General features: G+C 37.4%; 1 long non-coding RNA gene across 2 annotated transcripts in view; it reads left to right on the forward strand.

The window, feature by feature from the left end:
- Positions 1-9355: 9355 nt before the first annotated feature.
- LOC134421673 (uncharacterized) overlaps positions 9356-24553 on the forward strand; it is a 28368-nt gene continuing 13170 nt past the window's right edge. Inside the window, exon 1 of one of the 2 annotated variants that reach the window (XR_010028657.1) lies at positions 9356-9434. This is a non-coding gene — a long non-coding RNA (uncharacterized LOC134421673). Of the gene's footprint in view, positions 9435-22933; positions 23036-24553 lie in introns of those variants that run through there. The other variant, XR_010028656.1, reaches the window with a different exon arrangement.

Here is a 24553-nt window from a genome sequence, read left to right on the forward strand (position 1 = left end):
ATACAGGCAGTTGGCAGCTCAGATGAGTAAAAATTAGCTGAGTACCACAACATTTCATTCAGTCATGTTCCCAAAACAACCAAAGATTACTGTAATCATCTCTTCTATAAAGCCTGAGAGTACTGAAATGCTTTAAAGTTCTATATTGGTCCTTCTGTTTCCATCCTCTTCTGTTTACACTAAACACACTGGCTGGGTGACTCTTTCTCTGCTTAGAGTTTCCCCAGTTTATAGCAGGGCTGGTTTTGTGATTGGATTCCCAGATTCTTGGTAACTCAAACAGGCTTCTCTTAAAATGGTCATGTTTTTTAACATGGAAATTAGATATTACATTCTGCATCAGTCATCCTCATTTCAATATGCTTCAGTTTTGCAAGTTATTTTCTTTAAATGTCTATAGAATTTATGAGATTAATTCTCCTCTTGTTGGAGGTCCATAATAATTTCTATCCCAGTAAAAATTTCCTAATGGAATATCCTATTGGTGCATTTTTCAGTTATTTAATTTGTTAAGAATAGAATCTTTTCAAATGTGATATTCTGTCTTTTCTCTGAATAAAAATAACAAGAGTTCTTTATTCGTTTGAATCAACATTGCAAAAAATTTGATGTAGTTGGACACATTTCAGAAAAGCTTAATTTTTGAGTTCATTAACAAGTGAAGTCTGGTGTGTTTAAATGTGTTCCTAAGGAGACAGTTATAAATGTGTTTGTGAAATTCCCTCCACCTCTCCTCTGATCTTGTTCCGTAAAATGTCCTTTTTTGTCTTCAAGTTTGCTTTTTCTAGAATTTTAGAGAATATTATCAGAAATTAAGGAATAAATAAATATAGATTTTATTTTCTTTTAAAACTTATATAAATTATTTACATTAATATTTGTACTTGGTGGATTTTCAGTAGTACTGGCAAATTTTAATGCTTTCTTTATTGATTTATATTCTGAGATAATAATATTTTAAGATAAATTTGAGTTCATTTTTTGCCACACACCATTTTCTGTAATTTTTGTTTTGCAGAAATCTTGACTAATTCCCATGTCCATATTGTCCAATGACAGCTTCAAGCTGAGCTCATTAAATCTCAGAAGTCTTCATAAAAAGTCAGTTGATGACAGGGTGTTGATTAAATTTGTTAAAAGTAGAAGTAAATTGACTCAGTTTTGGATGATGCAACGTGCGACTGAGCTTAGAGAGCTCACTTTCATTCCATTTCACTTTTTAGGAAAAGATTTTCTCTCTGTTTCCTGCTTCACAGTAGATGTGGTTACCACATGTTCAGGATGGTGTCTCAAGTAGTCAAAAGGTGAATGTCTCTATTTATACATACAAATGTGTAAGAATATATTTTTTCTTGTGCACAGCTGCACTTTTTTTTAATACGGCTTTTTTTTTGGTCTATGTTTTCCCTGCTTGTAAGTGAAAGAGGGAAAAGAAACACTATATGCCATGGGAAATGGATATCACCTGCTTGTATTAGCAAATATAAGGAAATTTTTATCACTGCCTTCTAAATAGCTCTTTTATTGCTTCTCAGAATTCTGTTCTGTCTACTGTACCTTCTTATATACTGTCAGAGTCCTTGATAATACCAACTATTTCAGTACTGAGAGTGCTCTGACCAATAAATTTTTTGTTACATGGAAAGTCCAAATAACCTGCAGAATTGGTTTATGTTGTGAAATGATAGGTGGCATGTAACTGTCACAGGCAAATTGTACAATCCTATAATTTGTGTAGATAAGGGGGATAATGCTGTAATTCCAACCAAAAAAAGCGTAAGTAAGAATGAGTTTAATACTTCAGTGTGCTTGTGTTTTTCTTTATCACATTTAAAATGTAGTAAAGGCTTCTCTTTTTATTCCTGTGAATGAAATTGTTCATGAATTGTACCAGAGGAAAGATTACCACCTACCAAGTGACTGAAATCACCTTGCTTTTAAGGTATAAAGTTTTCAGTGTTCACATTAAAAGCCAAGGCTTGAGCTGTACATATCTGGTGAAACTTAAGCAATGAAGAAGCCTGACAAATCGAGTAACTGAAGAAGCCATCGCCAATTCCAGTGTGGCAGTTCCTTTGAAACTCCACATCTCTTCTTAAAAATGCACAGCTCTCTCCAAAGTTTGAGGCATAGAATAGAACTCTGGGGGAATTGTCTTCCATTCTGAACTCTGCTGTGATCATAAAATATTGGAGTTTTTCTTGATTTCTCTCAGTGACTCTGGGACGATGCTCAGTAATGCTTATTTCAGTTGCAGTGTCCAAGAGAGCCAGTGGGTCACCAGACATCTGTGGTCTCTAATCTGTTTATGTCAATCTGTTTATATTTAGGGTGCACCCAAAAGAAGGAAGCTTCTATTAAATCCTTAGAATTTTGGAAAAAAAAAAAAAAAAGGAAAACCTGACAGTAGCTAGGTATTAAATTTTTATATTAACAGCATTTTTCTTGTTAGGAGCACAGTGCAAGCAGTACAGTGCAAATTATGCTCTCAACTCTCTCTGTGTATCTGCAGAAAATATGTCTCTTGGTGCTCTTGTGTGCAGAACCTTTCAATCCAAGACTGCATAGCATGAAAAAACATATACTAGCAAGCAGGACAAGGCTGCCAAAACTTGTGTTTTTCCAGGGCCCAGGCCTCCAAAAAGGATATATGTTTTTAATTAGCTGTGTGATGACAAGATTAAGAAGGCGGGCACTTCTTTTTACTTACCATAGTCCCACAGCTCTTTTGGGCAAAAGTATAATAAAGCTGGGGTTTTTTTTGAGGAAAAAAAGGAGTGTAATACTTAGAATTGAATTCCTTTAGTTACAGCTAAATGGTATATGATAATACTCAAGGCACATTATTTGTGGGAATAAATTGATATAGATCCATTAAGTAAATTGGAGTTAAGGTAATTGAAACTTGCTGAGAATGTAACTCCTATGGTGAAAAACACGAGGGAAGGCAAACAGAATTTTGTGTGATTCATTTCTCTGGGGAAGGAACAATACCTTCTGGTCTTTGATATGCAGTGGGGCAAATCTGTGGCTATTTCCATGATTATAAAGTGCTCTAAATTCCATTTAGGAATGGACTAATATTATGGAATAGTCCTTTTACAGTCCTTTTACTTTTTTTGGAGAAATCATCTTAGTTTGCAACAGTTATACACAATATGTAAAGAACTCGAGGATCACTGAATGAAAAGTGATATGTAAAGGCAGACGGCTTCACTTTCACATCAATATTGATACCACATCAATTGCTGTTCTTACGTGTCACACTTTAGGAACTGAATATCCTCTGTCTTTAAACTATGTAGCAGGTCCAGCTCTATTTCCCCCAGATAACTTGGGGTGGGTCTTTGAAACACCCATTCAAATAGCTCATTATTTGCTGACTACCCTGAAGTTCAGTTTCTACATCCTAGTGCTCTCCTCCTTTTTACTTTCTCTGTGCTGGGAAACTGTTGTAAATTATTTTCTTTGGCTGCGTCAGGAAGTATTTTTCCATTTGGCTACTCTTTATTCCTGCTTTTCATTTGCAGAGTAATTTCATAGTTAGACACTAGGCAGCTGGTCTTCTAATGTGTGGACTGGCTTAGCAAATAATTTTATTATGTCTACAGCGCACCAGGTTGCATTATAAAGTTTCAGACAAGGCTATCTCCTTCCTTTCTCATTCATAGCTTTTAGCTATGCCTATGCAATTAAATGAGGTAGCTGACTCTCTGAACATCTTGATAGATACCAAGAGGAATAGCCTCTTTGGGTTCTGAGGATGTTGTTTCAAGATTAGTTTAAGCCAATCTAATTGCAGGCAGCTCCTGTTGACTCGCATTGTCCCTGCTTCTCTTCCTCCCCAGCAACATTTTCAGCTGAATCAGGTTCTTGGCATGGTTATGTGTGTGTGCCAGTAGCAGCAAATGGGAAAAGCAGGAGGGAGGGAGGAGGAAATGAGTGGCATGGTCAGGACCCAGTCACCCCAAGCCAGAGCCACAATGGTGCTCTCAGCAGTGCAGACTCACCAGGGTGATCAGTGGAATTTTGCTGTCATTTGTACAGGTCACCTTCAGCAGTGCTTTCATCTCCCATCCTCCAGTAGTGCACTGTAAATTAATGGCAGTGTCTGGTCTACTTGTTCAGATTTGGAATCCTGTAAGATTCTGCAAGATTTGAAAAGTGTGCTAAGGCAAAGGATATGAGTAGAGGTTCTATGATTTCCATGTTTATGCTGAAGACAGATTAAAGTGTTCAGTTTGAGATATAGCAGGTAATTTTTATCAAGTAATATAGCAAGAACATTTGTGATACTATTTTTATTTTTGCAAATAGTATAGATTTTGGACACCAGGATACAAAGACAAGACCAAGTAGTTATTATTACATGTCATGGCAAACTTTGCCTTGAGTCCAGCTTCAGCTTCTGCTTTTCTCAGTGGCAGTGCTATTTCAACAAGATAGTCATTTAGATTAAACAAATAAAGTTTAATTCTGTTAAACAGACCTCAATCTCCAAGGCATACAGATACACCCATCAGATGTAAAGAAGCCAAATCCAATCTTCTCAGCATCAAAAGAAAACATTTTAGGCACATGTTCAGAGAAATCCTGCTCCTAGACTTAGAGCCAATAGGAAACACTTGTCAATGACATTTTGATTTATTTTCTGCTTTATTAGTGCCTCCTGATGACCCACTTGAAAGGATCCTTGCTAAGAATTTTTTGGGCAATGCTGGAGACTAAACTGAAATTTGGCTTTTCTAGCTTTGTCTTTAGTATGGCTCCCATAACTGCACATATTTCTGAGCTGTCTGTTAGTATAGGATTTGGGCACTGTCTATACAATTTTACAAGAATGACCATTTCTGGCATATGTAGTCTCAGCAAATTAAAATTTCCACTAATAAGAGCCAGGAAACAATTATAATAGCAGTCTGTTTACACAGCTGAGACTCTCCATATCAAAGAGACAAATTGTGACTTTGTGAGGCTGATAATAGTGGGAAAAGTTTGGCTATAGCGTAAAACAGGAGATTGAGGAGCTGTTGCCATTTAGAAAAATATTTCCTTTCTGTTCTTTACATGAGGAGCTGTAAGTAATCAGTATATATAAAAATGGGCCTTCCTGTAGTTCTTTGCCAAGATGGTTCACTTGCATTGCTGTTGTACCTGCTCACTGTAGGTCTATGGATACCCTTTCTGTAGCACCATTAGCAAAACACGCTTAACCCAATTAATTTAATCTATTTCCATCTGGAAAGTAAGTAGATAATGTGTGGAGGGAATGAACTTCTATCAAGGCATAATTGAGAAATGCCTCACCATTTCCTCTGTCTATAATTCTATCACAAATTTGAAAAGACTGGTTTTGCCTTTTGTGCTAATAGAAGCACAAGTAGTTGTCCCTGTGGGTTTGAGAAGTGCTTTAGGATATACAGTTGATGCATGCATGTTGGAGCATGTTCTGTTTGCCAGGACCTGTTTCAGAGAGCTGCTTGTCTGGCTGCACCTTGGGGAAGGCCAGGTGCCCAGGCTGAGCTTACACAGCCAGCTCCATCTGGGGCAGCCCCACACTCCATGCACAGTCTCTGTCACTGCCAGCTGCTCACCCTGCTCCTCCTGTGCTCTGGGTAAGTGTCTGGGTCATCACGTCCTGAACGTAGAACAAGGGACCTCATCCAGCCTAAGAACTAATCCATCTTACCTGGCCAGTTTGTGGTTCAATCAGGCTCCTGATCCAGCCATGTAATGGTGGTGTGGTCATCAGTGTCAGCCCAAGGTAGGAGCAAACTGGAAACAGGTGCTAAGGCCACATTCTGCATGGCAGCTTATAATGGTGTTTGATTAAGATAACTTTATAATCCTAATGATTACTTTTACACTTTCCTTAAATACTAACCATATTGAGTACTCTGTCATTTTGCTTGGATCTCACAAAAGCCTTTTATTATCTTTGTGTTAATGTGCATTTAATTAAAAATAATGATGCAGGTGATTGCTATGGAAGTCCCCAATGAGAGTGGATATGATCTGTTTCACTGGAGTCATATGTTTCCTTCATGCTCTTTTCTTGCACTAGTGAGATTTGATTTCCTCTGATGCTTAAATCCACAGATTCAGATGGGTCTGTTGCTTCCCCCCTGCTGGGTTTTTTTTTTTTTTTGTTATTTTTTTAATTCCACTGAGGCTGTTTATGTGTTTGTTCAGTGGTTATATCTGAAGTTACTGAATTTTTCCTTTATGAGTTCCAGTGCTCTGTTGTGAATCCCAGAAAGGAAGCAGGGATGGGCTGCCTCTATTTGGAACAAACTGATTGTTTTTTAATATATTTTTCCCTGAGTGCCTTCCCTGTGATTCCATACAGAACTCTCCAGCATTCAGCAGAAAAACAATTTCGTATTTCCTTGCATTTCTCTGCCAGCACTGCCCTGGACTCTGACTAATGCTAACCAGTGTAATTATCTGTGACTTTCCTCCTCAGCTTTCCATTTCCACTCAGGCCACAGAACGATGTTCTCCAATCCACAGCAATTATGAGCGTGATATATGAGACAGCTGAAAGAGGGTATTGAGGATAAAAAATGAGAGGGTAAACAACAACCACTGCTCAGCCAAATGCATAGCAAATCTCAACTTACACTCTCTTCAAAACTGCTACCAAAATCATTGAAGATTCTGCCTGCATGTCCAATGCTTTGATATTTATTTTTTAGTTATTAATTCTGTGTTTGAACTTGGCCCACTCTGCTAAGATATTTGAAACACATAGTTCTGAGTTGTCTTTGCTCTTTTGCACGTGACAACCAGGGCCAGCCTGGGTTTTTCCCCAACAGATGGAAATGAGGTGCATGTTTATATAAAGATATGTGGAGAACCATGGGAAGGTTTTGTGTGAATATGTCCTGAAATAACATCCGCATTTGATAACTGGGGATATAAGATAGAAGGGGTGGTGGATTTCTGCTGAGGCCCCAGGAAAATATGGTTTTGCACTTCTTAAAGAAGGGGGTCAGGAGTCTGGGTAGTTGGATGTCTCTTGATACCGCGTTTGCTGGATGCCAAAGTCATTTGAGAGCATCTCCTGCAGGTCCCCTTCAGCTCAAACTGTTTCTAGCAAGGGATGCACGGATCCCGGAGGATTAATTACCAATCTCAGATAGTCTGTACTCCTTTTTGCTTCCATTTGTGCTGAATTTTACAGTTTTGTTTATCCATTTAATAGAAATATGTAAGAAAGTTTTCTCAGTTTCTTTTGTGGGTCTCTGACCTTTGCTCTCGCTGTTACCTTTTCATGAGGAGTCCACAGGTGGAAGGCAACACAGCTGAGGTAAACAGGCATATTTTCTGAAGAGATTGTGCATATACTATATGTGCCAAATAGGTGGGGTATAGAATTTGCTGATCTCATAGAAATACTGGAATTATAAGGTATACATATTGAAAGATTATTAGCAAATTATGGCAAAACAAGTAATGCAAAGGCCACTGTTTATTGAAATAAACATGATTTGCATTATTATTTGGATATTTGTCTTATTGTGGGAAATACAAAAAAAGAAATGTGCGAAAAGCTGGATATTGAACAGTAAAGTGTGAGGTTCTCTTTTTTTTCTTAATTTCTCATGCAAAGCTTTACATTTTGATCTAATTTTTGGTTTCTTTTACCTTTTTTATTGTATTGACATAGAGAGGGTTGCAGTCATTTAATTGTACTAATCCCTTAATTAAGCAACCTCATACTCAATTTTGCTGCATATCTTCTTGATCCAGGAGTACAAATATGCCCCTGAAAAATAAGTTCTCTGTATTTTTGGCTGTTGAAGTAAGAGCATGATTTTCAGAATTGTTAGGTATACTCTGCTATTATCATAAAAAATCCTTAGAAGGACAAAATACAATAAAAAGAGTAAACCTACAAACTCCTTCTTGTTAAGAAATACAACTTTTAAAAAACCTAAATCCTAAATTTTTTTTACAGTAATTTGTGGAAAGACTTCAACCTGGTTGAAATATTCTGAATAATTAAGAGTGGTGGCCCAAAATTATTTTAAAATGCCATCTGTTTTGCAGTACATTTTGGAGTTTGATTTTGCCATTTAAATTCCAGAAATAAATGGTATCTAGTATCAATGGCATTAGTTGATATAATGTTCCAAAACATGAATATATATGTGAGAGAAATTATCTATTTGTATTTCTAGTCTTGATTCCATTTGAAACAAGTTTAAAAAAATTTAGACTTCTTAGATTTTTACGCAAAATACAGGTTCTGTTTCTTCAATGTTTTTAATTTAAATCTTATTATTCACCCTAAGTCTGCAAGTAATATTTGCTGCAACAGTGCCTGCCAGTTTGGATTGCCTTCTGAGCTGTGCTGCAACAGAATCAAGTGTTTGGGCAACATTTAGGGAAATAATGAGTGGTTTCCATGGGCTTAAACTGTGACTCACTGTGATCATCAACTTAAAGAGCTCCTTTTTAGTGTCTTAGTGACATTGGTCACCTTTGTGTTTCGAAGGAGATTTGAGGATGTTTGTAGTGAGGTCAAGAGATACAGTATACAAAACATATTGATACTTTAAGCTCTTCACTCCAGCCCCCTGTGTGCACACACAAGTGAGTATTTCACCTCTAACTCTGTGAATGTGCCCCCAGTCTCAGTGGAGAAAGATGTGACTGGAGAGCTGGTGATGGAGTGAGCACAAATGAGCTGCTGAATGAGCCTCTCGAGTTGGAGGGTACCTAATCCCAGTTTTCCAGGAGGCTACTGATTTTGTTTGCCTGCAGAAACAGGAAGATTGCACAGTTTTTAATGATGTTCTGAAAGTTGTTTTGCAAATGTTAAACCCAGGAACAAAATTCTGCTGCCTCATTTGTCGTGTAAGGAATTAAGTGTTCGTGAGCTGCAAAAACATCTACTGCTCAGAGACAGTATGGGAGTGTAACAGCAATAAAATTGAATTCTGTGTTTAAAAGTTTTGGAGAGACAAAGGACCTACTGTGTTACAGTCCTAGTTTAGACCTATGTTTAAGTTCCACTTTTTAGCACCCTTTGAGTTAGAATAATGTTGTCAGTTCCACTGAAGCTGAAAGTAGCTTTTGTGGGTTTCACATGGAATTAATAGGGCACACAGAAAGTCAGCATATGTAAGATTCTGCTCTTCATTTTTTTCCATGAACAAATAAGAGTTTCTGCAAAGAAATAAGAAAATAAACTGCACTTTATTCAGTTACCTCAGGTTTTCTTGTGTGAAGAAACAAAAAGCATACTTGTATGCCCATTATCAATTAGCTAACTCTTACTTTTTCTTGAATCATGTCCATTAATGTCTGGTTTAGACTTCTGATTTTATTTATTTATTTATTTCCAGGCTGAGAAGGTTATCCTGTTGCATTGTAAACAACCACTGAACCTTCAGAAGAGATTTCTCATCTGGGCTGTTTTGCTGGTGAGTTGCTTGAAGCCTGATGCTATAAAGATAATAGAATTAGGAGACCTAGCAGGCCTCATTATTTTTAATTACTATTGCTGCTGCTCACACACTACATGTAATTCAGTCAAGCTGGAGTGGAGTGAGGGGGGGACACAACAGCTCTGCATTTCAAAATGGGCCATCAGAAGCAGCAGTTGTCAAATATTTCTGTGAATTATATGTTTTTCAGATGTATTACTCTAATAATATATTGAACAAATCTCAGAAATTCAGTAAAGAAGAGAAGAAAAGGGAATGTGGGCCTTAAATAGGTCAAAATCTAAGTACCTTCAGCTCGCTTTTTGGTTCATTTATCAAACCAAATCAATTGTTATTATTAGCCTATTATCATCATCCTTCCAGTGAGCTGGTTTCATTTCAATCAATATTTCTAATTAAATTACATCAAATGTGGTTTTAAATTGTAGCAACTTAGCTTCATGTAGGCTAAATTTATATGCATATCTTTATCCATTATTTTCATTCTCTCTTTATTAATTTAAGGTATTTCTTTACAAATAAACAATGAGCTGCTGTATTGAAGCAGCTATACATCAGAGTTGAGAGTGGACCACCTGCTATGCTGAAATGCTATTTGTCTTTTATTTGTATGGACTATATGCTTTAAATAACTCTGAAACTGTCATTGAATTTTCCAGTCACAACCCAGAGACACTGAGGACCAGTGCTCTGGGCCATGGTTTTCACAGGCTCCTTTTGGCTTGTAAACTCACCATTTATGGATACAAATGACACAAATAGCACTCCTTGGTAGTTTATTTTCACCCGGCAAGTATCTGCTCTGCTCTTTCAGCTACCCAGCAGTGTGTGCCTCAGTGCTCTGATTCCCCTTGGTTTGGTACTGCTGCTTTGTGAATGCAGTGCTAAAAGCAAAACTGGAGTTAGTCTTGCTTTCGTATCTTGCAGTGTCCAGAGCAGGAATTTTACAGCTTTTGAGAGAACAACAAAAATGCACTTATTTAATTTGTTGGGGTATTTTTTATTATGGCTGCCCATTAGAAGGCTCCGTGGATTGTCCTCTTCTTCCTTCCCATTAATACAAATACAGTAACTGTTGAGAATAATTGTTTTGCTTCCCTGCAGGGATTTAGACACTAGTAAATCATGCAATAGCAGTTTCCATAAGATGTACTTTCCAGAATGATAATGTGGTTCTAGTTGAAGCATTCATGCATTGGAAGTATTCAATATCTGTGTGTCTGTGCTAGTTTAAGGCAGCAAGGTAAGTCTTACCTTTATTATGTTTTTCATAAACATGTGTGTGTGGATGGATGTTTGCACGCTTGTTTATGCATGTGAGTGTTTGTAAAAAATCAGAAGTCTTTCTCTGGTGGCCAATGAAGAGATTACTGGGAGAAGCCTAATCCTGTTGCCAGTGTATGGAAGTCAGTCTGAACAGTGAGGTCCACAAGTTTCAAGGCACATTCAATTCCTTCTTTACAAAGTTTCTCCTTTCTCTTTCTTCTTAGGTTAATGTACAATCTAACACACCCACAGCCTAAGTTAGGCAGGTCTCAAGAAGGAAAATATTTGGAAATATATTTAAAGCACCTGTTCCTGTGCCTCACACCACCTCCTTTTGTGGGATGTTTTAAAGGATTTATAGAGTTCTTAAGAATGCTTTCCTCCATGGTATAAAATATTGCTTGCAATAAGAACTTCACCAGTGCCTACAGTTACTCTGCTATCACAGATGTTACAGGTGTTTGTTAAGGATTGATTCCTGTCATAAGACTTTTAGTGTTGTCTGTATTTTAGAGTACTTTCTTCATCCATAGACATGAAATAACAGCACTTTCTCATCTGATTGTGCTCTGTAATTTAGAAAATTATAGTTACTTGTGAGTGAATTAATCTTAATACTCTAAAACCAGAATAATCGAGTGCTTAGTGAAACATTTTCCCTGTAAAATTTGATTAATGATTTTGTCTAAGCTGTTTAAACATCTATTTTGCATATTCCAAACATATTCCTTATACTATCTGGTATATTTAACTGAGCTGTTGCTGATATATTGTATACACACCAAAACTGATCAAAATCCTTCCAAAATATTGTGGGGTGGTGGGGAGAGAGGAGGGCTCTATGAGGATGGATAGAGTATACTGATTACTTAAAGAATATAACATGAATGCTCCAACTGTAGCCTTTTAGTCCAATTTCAGTTGTTGCATCCATATGGACTCCTTCCCTCTCATTTCTCCCTTTACTCTGCTGATGGGATATGTGAGGTGACTTCTGTGACAGAGGAAACCTATGAGGCTTCTGATACGTGTAAAACCAATGTCTTCTCTGTAGTGATAGCCTAGGAGAGTAGCACTTCACTTGCAGGTCAAAAGAAGTATTTTGCTACTGAAGTTGTTGATGTTTTCTGCAATAGCTGATCCCTCTAACTCTTGTCTCTCCATCAGGGGGTTCCTTAGAATATATTGTCCAGGTGACTGAATCAAATGGAGTCAACACAAAAACCAGTTATTTGCTCACTGAGCAAATTTTTTTTTTTTTTGTGAGTATTGAAGCTGTGCAAGAAAAATACTTGATTTTTTTAAAAAATAATTTGTGTTATACAGATCTTAAAGCACATTCAGAAGAAGAGTTAATAGAACTTTTCCTGACTGATGTACTTACAAAGAGGTCCTGGCACCGGGCAGATGTGGCAATGAAGACAGCAATATAAGGACCTTTGAAGTATAGGTTTGGCATAGGACAAAAGACATATGGTGAATCAATCTTTGTCCAGTTAACCATGTGGTGAAACTGGTGGCCTGTTGATGTACTTGTCACAGTATTCAAGACTAGATATGTCATTTGCTGTCTTGCACTTCACAGCGCACAGACATGCTCCTCTGAGCACAACTGAAATCCTGCATTTGTAAGGAAGGCTGGTGATATGGAATATGGACTGGAGTTCAGTTATGTGGTAAAGGGACGTGTAGAGAGAGTCATTACAATTTTAGTATTTCATGTGATGCATCTTTCTGGGAAAATAGCCACACAGTGACTTGTGCAGCATTCCCATTCATATCACAGCTGAATAAAATCATGGCAAAGTAAAGTTTTATAAAATTTCATTCTGTGTTGTAAACAGAATAAAATACTAGAAAATAGTAGAGACAAAAATGAATATTAATCAGAGAAAGGATGTTCAGTATATGATGATTTTCCCATTCGTTTGCTTCTGCATTTTTTCCTTCCAGGCTTTCAGATGCTGGGGTGATTTTAGGTGCATCTTTATTTCAGAAGCTATTTAAATACAGATTTGCATGTTTATTTGTGGCTCGGGTTAATTAAGGGTCAATATTTTGGGAGGGATTAAGGGGTACCTGTAGTTTCCATGGGATGAACCTCAAAAAGATACCAGTGATTTATCTATCCATATGTGTGTGTGGGTGCATATAAGGTATGGTACTTAAACATCTATTACAGAAAACAGCACCCTGGGGATGTGGGTAATAGATCATTTTAATGTATGAATAGGTTACATCCCTAACTACTAGTTGGGAAGGGTTACTTCTTATGGGAAGGGGGCTAAAGTAATTGGCCAAGAAAATTTATAGTGTTGCAATTCAACAAAAATATTGATTAGAAGATGAGGAACTCCATTTTTATAAACTTAATCAACACTGATTGTTTGATTTCAGCTAGTAATCTGTCAGGGAGAAATAAGAGCTTTGAGCTTGGAGTGGTGCAGGGGGGGAAAGGAGCTGGCAATATTCTAGGGAAAAAAAGTACCAAAAAACCTAAATCCAAAAGCACTAATGTAACTTTCCAGAAGATTCAAAGACTAAATATTTAAAAGGGAATAGAAACTGGTTTTGTTTGCACTGCCATATATTTCCCTGACTGGAAATTATATTTCAACAAGCAACTGCTGTATTTATTGGCTTATATTTTATTTTGCTAATATTCTGCTAGTGTCCTGTATTTCCATAGTAATCATGTAATAATCTGTTCCACAAAGTAGTAGGTTGCCAAGATCCATTTGGAGCCGTGAGTGCTGTGGCCAAAGGTCAGTGCTGGGGGAGCTCTGCTGCTCAGTGTGCAGGTGCCACTTCCATCACAGCCATTAAGCAGGAAACTAAAATCAATTTCACTGCATCTTTGCAAGCTGGCAAACGTAGGAGTCACCTCAGCAGAAAAAATACCCGACCTAACTGGCACACATGCCTGGTGGGCCTTTATAAAGAGCTGGAGAGGACCTGAAAGAAGTTTTGAAGAGCCTGTAACTCTGGCTGTGTCTCCAAAACCAGCTGTTGTATTGTCTCTGCTGCCACCACTCAGGTCTTCTCTGCTGCATTTTTATACTGTGTTTGAAGTTACTTGCCAGCAACAGTTTGATTAATGCAGTGAGGTTTACAGTGGGACCAAAATTGTCTCAGAGTGTGGGCTTCTGATCCTGGATTTAAAATTACAACATGTGGCTCCTCCTCAGTATGTGATCCACTATGACTGTATGCTTTCATTGCCATGCTAGAGATTCTGCACTACCTCCTTGTTGAAAAATTGACTTTCCTTCCCTCACTGGTATCAGAGAGAAGACAAACTTTTAAGAAGCTTTTCCTCCTGCACTTGAGATGATTTATGAGGAAGATGACAATGCCTTTCAGGTAATTTAGTGAAAGGGCACCCAATTAATCAATATCGATTTTGAAAAATCAGTTGAATACCAATCATTTGCCATAAAATCTTTGTTACTTTAAAGTCAAAGTCTAATTCTTGGTGACTTTAACGATAGGGAATTAAAATCCTCAACCTGTTTGGCCCATGGGTACCATTCAAGTTACTGTTTAAGATTGTGTTTCGTTCTTTATATGAATTAGTTTGGGTTTTTTTTTTTCAGAAAATGGTATCCTTATTGCTTCCATTCATCAGTGATTAATGAGCACAGTGGTATAAGGTTCTGAAGTACCTGTGAATGGCTCGGCCTTCCAAGATTCTGTCATACATGCCAAAAATACTCATCTTTTACCTGAGAGCCTCATGTGCTTTGAGGGCCCCAGGCTGAAGGAGGTTCCTGCCTTGGCACAGCAATCTGGAGCAAGAAGGAAGCTGGAATTTTGCCTGAAGGTCCTCTCCCTTTAAAACAGTCCTTGGCCTGGGGAGTGATCCATGGCTCCAAAGAGGAGTGAGCAGCTGCTGCTGAGGAGCACCCTGCAGGACAGGGGCTCTCTAGGGTGTGTCTCACCCACCCTGGCTGCCAGGAAAGCTTCTCCCTGCTCTCATGGGCTTTCTTGGTTCTGGGGTCACTGCTAGATCACTTCAGTTTCTGTTTCCTTCAAACTTCTCTTGGGCAGGATGACCACTACCGAGTGCTTTTACTTTGACATTTTCTTTAGAAGCTATCAACATCCCTGGAAATAACATCTGTCAGGGAGGTGGCAAGCTGGGAATTGGGTGCCTGCCCAGCCATAGCATAACAAGGCCACAGGGCACAATTGACTGCAGTGAACAAGGAAATTTCTGAGCCATTGATCCACAAGCCCATATAATGTGTGAAATTGGAAATGTAGCCTGTCAGAAGCAGCTAGCCATATATTTTTAGATTATCTTAAAGAACCAGTAACCTTAACTGTTGCTGGGTAGAAAAGAGTCTTTGTTTCTTTTTTCTGAAGACTGTTCTGAGAGGAGTTTTGGTTGGTTGTTGTTGTTTGGGGTTTGTTTGTTTTGTTGGGGTTTTTTTGTTGGTTGTTTTGGTTTTTAAAAATTATTTTCTACTGGTAATGATTGTAGGATTTTCTTTCAAAATCATTTTAATGGACCAGCTTCTCTTTCATATCACATAGCTTTGTGTGAGCACTTATACAGACATAGTTGTTAACGTGAGTGGTTTTCATGAGAGGCCATAACATGAGAGGCCAGCACTAAGAAGCATTTTGCATTATATTTCTGGATGGTAGAACTAAAGACCTGAAAGTACAAGAAGGAGTGCTGAGACCAAACTTGCAATGTCACCAAAATGAATGTGTAACTGCATCCTTAGAAGTCTAATCTCTTTCTACTTATTTTCTTACCTATGCTTGCAAGTACCTCTTGGCTTCAGTGAAATTATTTCTGATCAGCATGTATGTGAAACCACCCTAAAGGCTATCATATCTTCCTCTTTTGTCAGTTTCCCCTCTTTTTGAAGGGTTATTGCTGTTCTGTAATTCCTAAAAGAGTTTTCCTACTAGCTGTGAAAAGTTTGGAATCTGCAGCATGCCTGCTTGAAGTAGTTTCTCATTCTGTGAATGGATTTTTCTGTCTCATTTGCAAAAGGAATATAGGAAATAAGGTGGCTAGGCTGGGACAGCGCCTTTTGGCACAGCCACCCCCTTGATTAATCCATTCACTCCTACTGAGCAGTACAATTACTTCTTTCTTGAAGCTTTTTGTCTTACTAGGTATGACAAGAACATTAGCTATTCAGAAAATTGAATATTGCCATCTCTACCTGTGAAGGAAGAGATGTGAATGCTGTTTGTGCATTGACTGCATTTTCATGGTTGCAAACCTCTTCAAGTTTAGGAGATTATCTTCTGTGCTCTGTGTCAGTCTTCTGCCAAAGCCCTTCAGTGTACAAAATTTTATTCTTTCTCAGCTCAAAATCAAGGTGATGAACCCTACCTATAATTTTCTTTTTAAAGCTATACACAATTTGAGAAGTATTTCTTTATGATGGGTATAAAATAAATTTGAAGCAATGTTTCACAAATTACTATTTAGTAGCATCTCTCTCTTAAGGAAAAAACCCCATCACCTTTACTACGTGTTTAGTGTCAGTAATGGCAATTGCACAGAAGTTTTAAAATGGAAGATTTTCCATGACCCTCACTAAAGAGCAAGCAGATCATTCCTGTAGGGCCCATTAACTTTTACACAGATTTGAGAACAAAGTGCAGTTAAAGACCTTCCATTTGTCTCTGAGATGAGAAAAAAAATAGAGTTCTAAGTCACCTAGTAGCTTAAAGAGTTGGCCAATGTAAAATGAAACTAATGAACTGTGCTGCTATTTTTGTAAGAATTAAAAACTGAATCAGATCATAAGTGTATATAGATTTTTCTAGCATCTCTTATAAGTTTCCCTACTTTTGGTCACTGATGGCAAATGTTTTTTAACTGGTAGTCCTGTAAATATTCTGTATTCTTGGTAGCAAACTAATTAACTAGAAAAATATAGAAAGTTATGACCTAATGTCCCACTTTATTGCTTATCCAAAGCACATTAAAACCAGTTTCACAAGAATTAGACAAATCCAATGTGTCTAAAGTTTGCTCTGAAGAGTAATATTACTGTTTAATTAAAGTTAGTAAATTTATTAAAAAAAGAGAAGAAAAATGTCAATGAGATAGCCTCTAAATGCAATTATTCATTCAAATAGGAATCTTCTAATATATATTAAATCTAGGATAAATAATAGGAGAAAGAACCTTTGGCAAGAAAAGTTTTGACATTTCCTTCATTGTGTACCAGCAGTACTCATACTCCTTAGCACATGGAGGGAAAAAAGCTGTACTTCTAAGCATAAAGATATTTACTGCAATTATAATCTAGTTAGAAAATCAACAAGACACACATGGAGTTCCTTGTAATTTTATTTAAATTTTATCTTCTAACTTTTTTAATATATTCAGCCAAGCTGAAGTTTATTTGTGCACATCTCTACCCCATAGCCTTTAGTACATCTATAAATATTAATTTTAATACTATCTCAGTGTTTCCACTATTGCTGTTTCTTGTAGCAAATTATGTTCTTCATAAATTACATCATTTTTGTTATTAGCCTCATATAAATAAGTAGATTTGCCTGGATTTTAAGATGTTCAGTTTTGCTTGAGAAATTAAGTGGTAATACTCATTTTTATTATTTATCCCTTTTCCAATAACATATCAGACATTTTGCAGATGCAGAGCAAAACTACTCCTGTCCTCAAATACTTTATAAATTAGACTCCATTATTTTCAATTTTAAGCTTCTCAGAAAATATTGAAGTAATTTTTCCAAAATAAAACATTTCAAACTTGATTCACAAATTCAGCTAAAGACTTTCTCAGAGCTAGCTGAGTTCTGATAGTAAGATTATTTCTAGCATGAGTTCAAACACAAATAGTGATGCACAGGGCCATATGCAGTTTTTGCTGGGTTTTCATATTATCCTGTCCATTGGCATTGCACTTTTATTCAGGTGGTCAACAGGGCCTGTTGAGCCTTTTTTGATGCTTTTATATATATATGTTTATTGTTTCATCCTTATAATCCATAACTTTGTTCTTTGAAGGACAGAGTGTCAAATTCCAACAGCCTTACAGGAAGAACATCTAATATATGTCAGATAGAAGAGAGAGGTATGTGGACCCTGGCTAAGATATTAATTTATTGTTGTTACAATGATTCATCATTCTGTCTGATCTTGCCCTCTTAGAGTCCGTGTCATTAATGAACATCGGCATGACACAAAATCAAAACTAATTTCATTTTGTAAGGGACACCCACAGCTGTGACTCTTGCTGTAAATATGATCATGTTGTTTTTGTGTCACAATGATGAGTAGATGTGTGTAATGTTAATAAGATAGCCTTTCTAGCAGTGATAGGGGAGAAGGAGTTCAAACTGAATTGTGTAAAGCTTGGAGTTTATATGAACGGGCCAAGAGAGAGATTTCTAGCTATTCATCATTCTAAGATAGTTCACAAATCAGGTGGAGAGTTCTTTGCTTAGTCTGAAACTGTTGGATTAGATATCTAAAAACCTAAAATCAATATTTTGAATAATGAAGGAAGCCTATTATAAGGCTTTTCTACACCAGAGTAGGCGAACAGCTCTGGAATTGTGCACAGTTTGGGGCTGAAATGAACAGTTGGAAGTAATTGCTTCTGTTCATTATCTAATTACAGCATTTCCATTCTTTCTCTCTGTTGTACCTCAACCAAAGGCTGGATTTTGAAACCTTTGTGACTATTATCAAAAATGAAAAGGCATCATTTTGACAGGCCAGAATTACCTGTTTCAGTACCAACCACTTCTTGTTCTCAGGTTATTGCTGCAAACAAAAACTGGCATTAGTCTCAACCCTTCATAGAAAAGAAAATAAAAAAATTCTAGGAAGGAAAATTTTCATTGTTTTTTTCTGGAACTCATGGAGTTTAGAGTTCTCTCATAGACATTACCATCGACACATTTTATCTAGCCATGAAAAAGATCCTCTTGTTAAGCAGTTTCATTTTCTCTTCAATGTACTATGGTTTTGTCAAACAAGCTGTTGATTACCACAACTAAGACAAACAGAATAACTCTTTAGCTTCTAATATAAACAGTAATTACCTAATATGTCTGAGATTTGAAAACTGATACTAAAGAAAAAGTTCTGGATCTGTGGTTTGTAGTTCTGGAGTGGTAGTCATAGTCTTCATTAAAAGTAATTCTTGATCTTTAAGTGTTTAAGGATTGATTTTCTAAGTTTAAGCTTTCAAATATGCTTAATAACTGAGTAGGAAGAGAGGATGGTGATCCAAATGGCATAATGGTCTACAGAGCCTTGAAACTTTCAATATAATCTTTAAGAGTATGATAGAAGAGGAAATGTGAAGGTAGAGTACCATCATGTAACTTGTTCAGTTCTGTACTGGCCTTGTTCTATTAGACTGGCTTCTGGAAACCCTTTAATTTTCAGCCTGATCCTGATCATAGGTGTTCACCTCAGGACAGATGCATTACCTCTCTTTGCAGGCTTCTGAACACTGTGGCTGCAGGCTGGGAAACTGTGAAGGACTCTGTAGTCCCTGTGCCCAGCACCTCAGTGGGGAAAGAAGCACCCAGGTATCTCTTCCCCTGCTGCCTAAGCTGTGCCCATGCCCATCAGCACCAGCAAACTGTGTTCTCAATTAAACAGGGGGAGTTTTCTCTGCCTTTGGTAGTTACTGTTTGGGCAGATGCTCATGAGAATGTTTAATATATTAACCACTATTAATCCTTATTTCTAGGGCCAGCTTTGAGTGAGAAGGGGACATTAATCCCAATCTTCTAGTGGTCTTAGCTTGTACTTCACAGGAATTGTTCCCATTTTTGGAGCACAGTACATAGGCATTTTTCAGATTCTCTTGTCTTCCTCTCCCATCTGATTCACGTTTTCAAGATTACCTTTGCTATTCATGAAAGCCTCATACAATTTTGAGAGAGAATTTTTAAAAACCAAGAAAACAACATAAACTCAAATCCAGCAATATGGAAAGATTTTTACTGTTTGGTATGCTTTTGGGTGAGACTGTAAGCCACTGCAAGGGATTCCTATTTGATTCTTCAGCCTTGCCAGGACAGGGAATGACACTCTTGCTTGTTTCCTTCGATGAGGCAAGTCCATCACTCTGCACTGTCTCTTTTTAACCTGAGAGCCTGAAGATGAAAATAAAGACCAAGAGCTGCATAGCACCCTCCTGTTCTCCCATGTCACTGTGTCAGACACAGAGAATCAAGGGCAAAAATCTGGCAGCTTGCAGCAGGCAGCTCCCCAGGCACTAAATCCACTTGCATGGGCCCATGGCTGAGGTGGTCAGCCTGCTCTGGGAGCTCCACCTTACAGCTAGAAATTGTTCCTAAAGCAATTTCTAAGTCACTTGTGTTTTCATTTGGTACATATTGGCTATTTGAAAATATTTTTATTTCATATTTTCCCTTCCTCCTTGATCCCTTTGAAAGATCTAAAGGTGAATTAAGACTGTAAAGCTGTAGCCAGCCAAAAGCAAGTTGTTTTCTGTTTGAGGCACTGCTTGTCAATGAGAAAAATCCAGATTGCTTGTTAGTACTGAAGCTTGAACTTCAGAGGAAACAATTACCCTTGTTAAAAGAACTCTGTTTAATGTACAGTGTATAATGAGAGGACAACAGGGAGGATCATTTCACTACTTAATGAACTACAATTAAACTTTAAGCAAACTTTTGTCCTCATTTTCACCAGTGTAACACAGGCCAGGATTCTCCTATTACTGAACAAAATATGAAAGGTATAGTTCTGCAGCTGCTTTGTTTCTGTGGAAAGTTTCCTGACAGTGAAGCACTGTGCAAGAAGCAGCTGCAGAATCAGGCCCTTTGTACACATGTACTCGTAGTAATCTTTAAAGAAATAGAATGGGACAGCTATATGGCACTTCAGCTCAAAGAAAAATCCAACGTCTTCCATCTGCTCCCTGATCTTGCAGCTGCATTGAATTATGATGTGCTGTCACATTTATAGGGTGATTTCATCAACTGATTTATTTAATTAATTTAGATTTAACATTGTACAAAGGGTATGTGGTAAAGTGGTGTAACTCTTTCCTCAGCTACCACAGCAGCCAAGATTTGAGTATCCTCTGCCTCACTGTGTCCTCCCTTGTGCTTTTCAAGCTGCAGCCAAGGGAGAGTTCAAAATATCTGGTTGGACCTAAAGCTGCTTAACTAACAGTGCTGCCATGGGGCAGTAATGGCAACTTGAATCTTGTGCTGTGATGTTAGAGTTAAAACATCCATATAGTCTCTCCACCAAAAAATATCACCCTGTTGTATCCCCAGTGACTCCTGAATGTGCACAATGTTTCATGTAGAAGAACAGAGGCATCTGGGGCCAGGTGGATCCTTGAGGTCTTAAAAATTTCAAGGTATGCTTCTTTAATACCCTTCTTGGATATAATCTTGAAATGGCTTAGCCTGCACTCTTTTACTTTGTTTCTGTAGAATAGTGAAATCTGTAGGTGCTAATAGATGAAATCAGTAGCATTATAAATCCACAGTTGTGATTTGGTGGCATGCTGGTTGCAAAATAAGGGACTCTTTCCTGTGATGGTTTCAATAATTCTGGTGCATTTATAGAATGCTACTACATAATGCAGATATGGGGAAATCAGGGCACAGGTTTTAGCAACAGCTGTGTGCAGACTCTGGAAATCATGATCTCTGTGCTGAAAAACTTTGTATCAAAAAGGTGAGATAATAGAACAGAGGTATTCCTTATTAAATATACTCTGGTATACATTTATATCTCTGTGCGTGTGTGCAGGAGAGTGAGAAACAGGTGTTTAATTACTCTTCTTGGGTGGGTGGACAAGTCTGAGAAACCAGAGGAAGTCACTGTTTCAAAATTTTGTCTTACTGTTTCTCCAGTGCTCACTTTGAATGAGGGCAAGGGCTATGCTGAGTAAAACCCCAGAAAAATACCAAGAATTGTTTAACCGAGTCAATGCAAAATATCTACATTTCTAGCACTTATTTTGTAGTATTGATCATGCTGCAGTTATGAGCCATAAAAATTCAATTATTCTCATATATAAGAAAAAAAATCAATTATTGTTGGTGGAAGAGAGAGTAAAAACAATCAAAAAGGGACTGGATATTTATTACAATGTATACGGAGAAGTAGTCTGGGCATCTTTTTTGTACACCTGCTTTATGAAGCCAGAGACTATGGAATTATCTTCTGTGTTTCATTTTCATTTGTCTGGCTTTGTTTTTCATAGTCCTGAAAAATATTCAACCTTTTGCACTGTATTTTGCTGATTGATTTTCCGATAAATGAATATTTGCTAGGAACATAGATTATTTCCATGGAATGAGACCGCAGAAATAAATTTTTTTTTTGTTAGTAGCAAAACTGTAAAACAAAAGCTCAGTTAAAATGCATGTGCTTCATCTGAAAAGCTTCGAAGTTCTGTAGGCTGTTCTGATTTCACAATATTGGATAAAATTAGTACAAAGGGAAAAGGATTATTACAGAAACTAGGCTTGTTTCCACAATGCTAGAATTAGGATTGTGACCCAAGAACTTTAAGCAGCATTCAGCAAATAAAATTGAGGAACACCCCAATAGTTTCTGGCATTAGATAATCATAAAAAGGAGTCATCATGTGGTAGTTTGAAAAAAAATGAGTCAAAACAGTGTAGGAACTATATCTTAATTTCAGAAATGATCAGAGTAATTAGAATTGAGAATGTCATTGTGATAACGGCTCAGAGTTTTTGGGAGTTGAATAATCAAAAGGTGGAGATGAGAGGGAGAAAACAGCACAGCATGTTCAGTAGTACAGAATCATGAGCTACAAATAAATTACACAGAAGATCTATTTTTGTAATAATACCCATTTCTAATTATTTTTTACATTGTGTCTACAGCTAAAAGTGGGTGTTTGTGTCACAATCAAATCACCTTTGCTTTCTCTGTCAGTATAGTTAATCTGAGTAAATAAAATTCTACTTCCCCCTTCCCCCACCTAGAGTTTGTGTAATTCTTATGTTGCAACAGACCCACGTGTAATATCAGAGTTGGTTCTCTGTCACTACTGCACAGATTAACTGCTGTTCTTATTGAGCAATTCACCTTTTGGTTCTCCAATCAATACAAACGGCTTGGCAGGGATGCTGCTGCCTCCCTCCACTGCGCTCTTTCTTTTCTGTGATTTCTACAGTGGATATTGCTTGTCATGGACCCATGTCCTGGTTCCTCTCACTGAGGGGATTATTTAGGCTGTCCTAGCTGAATACATGTGAAATTAAGGATTCTTCCTTGTAGAAGACATCTCTACTAAGTGCTTTCAAATCTGAAGCAGGATCATGTGAGTTGGTAGTTATGGGAAATATACTAGAAAATACAATGTTTAGCCAGAAATTTTATCTATTATTTTTGAATGAGGTGTTGATTTTTATGAGTGTATCATGTTTGGCAGATTCCGCCAGGGCTGTGTCTAAAATTTTTGTCAGTTTTTCTGACAAAAAAACTTTTTCCTTTTCTTCTTCCTGTTAATGTTCAGCTTGAAAACTATCACCACTTGCACCACTTCCAGACTGAGCTGTGGTTTGTCTAGGAAGTGAAAATGAAATGTTTCTCAATCAGAAGTCTGATCTCCATATGGTTTCTCTCAACATTAATAAGAAGCTAACAAAAAATCATCCCCTTTTGTCAAATGCAGAATGTTTGACTTTCATATCCACTTTTTAATTAGAGAAACATGTCTGAACCTGGGAGATCAAGCAGTTCACAGACAGCAAGTTAATCCATCACAAATCTAACAAATCCACATTTAAAAATAGTCTCAATGCTATCCCTTGGTCAGTAACAAGCATTGTGTTATTACTTTATTATTAATGTTCTTTTCCCAGTAGTAGTTGTGTGAGATGTCTTCATCAAACTGGACATGATCTGGTGAATGATGGGAAATAGAATATTGGCCCTAGCCAGCAGAAGAGAGAAGTAGCAAAGAAACATTTTATTTATCTTTATTACATGAGGCAAAATAATGTTGAGACATTTTGTGAACAAATCAAAATGTTCTCTGTTAGACACATTTACAGATTCAATTTTTTTACCCTAAACCACTAGAGAAGCTTATAGAGAAAAAACTTGTTGATAGTTTTCTTTATTGAGTCCATTAATTGCTGTTGGATTGGAAAGAAGTAATAAATTGCACCCACTTCAAAAAAGAATATTAGTCTGCTGGGATAATCTTCTGCTATCCCAGCAGAACACTAGATCATAGCTAAGAAAAATTTATGGAATCAGTGCAGTGAATATTAGTGAGAAGCAGAAAATATTTGAAATCACTGCTCATTGATGAGGGTTAGCATCTCATTAGGTAGCAGATTAAGACCTTGGTCACAGTAATAACTTCCAAGATGAAGTAAATGACACAATGTGCGCTTACTGTGCAACTTCTTACCAGACTCTTCTGAAGAGAAGATCCCTGTTTGAGCTCTCTAGTGTACCTTTTCTAGCAGCACTTTTCTCTTTCCGGACACCATTTTTAAGCATCCTTGCCACCCAGGTAGACTCCTTTTTCCACTCCTAGCCTTTTCCTGTCTCTCATGCTCTTTATGGCTATCTTCTGACTCCTCCTGCATTTTATGCCCTATATCCTTTCTATTCAGTGTTAGCCTCTGCACTATGTGATCACAGTTTTGGTCTGCCTTCAAAAATCTCATCTCCCATTGTCAGGCTTTTTAATTCCCTAGCTGGTTATATATCAGTGGTGAAGGGACCATCATCTTTCCTGAGAAAAGTACACCTTTCGTGGTCTGTAGCCATGTGAAATGGTAAAATCCTTTTGTGCACCTGCCTAGGCTGTAAGCATGCTGCA

This window comes from Melospiza melodia, chromosome 9 (genome assembly GCF_035770615.1).
Source record: "Melospiza melodia melodia isolate bMelMel2 chromosome 9, bMelMel2.pri, whole genome shotgun sequence".
NCBI lineage: Eukaryota > Metazoa > Chordata > Aves > Passeriformes > Passerellidae > Melospiza > Melospiza melodia.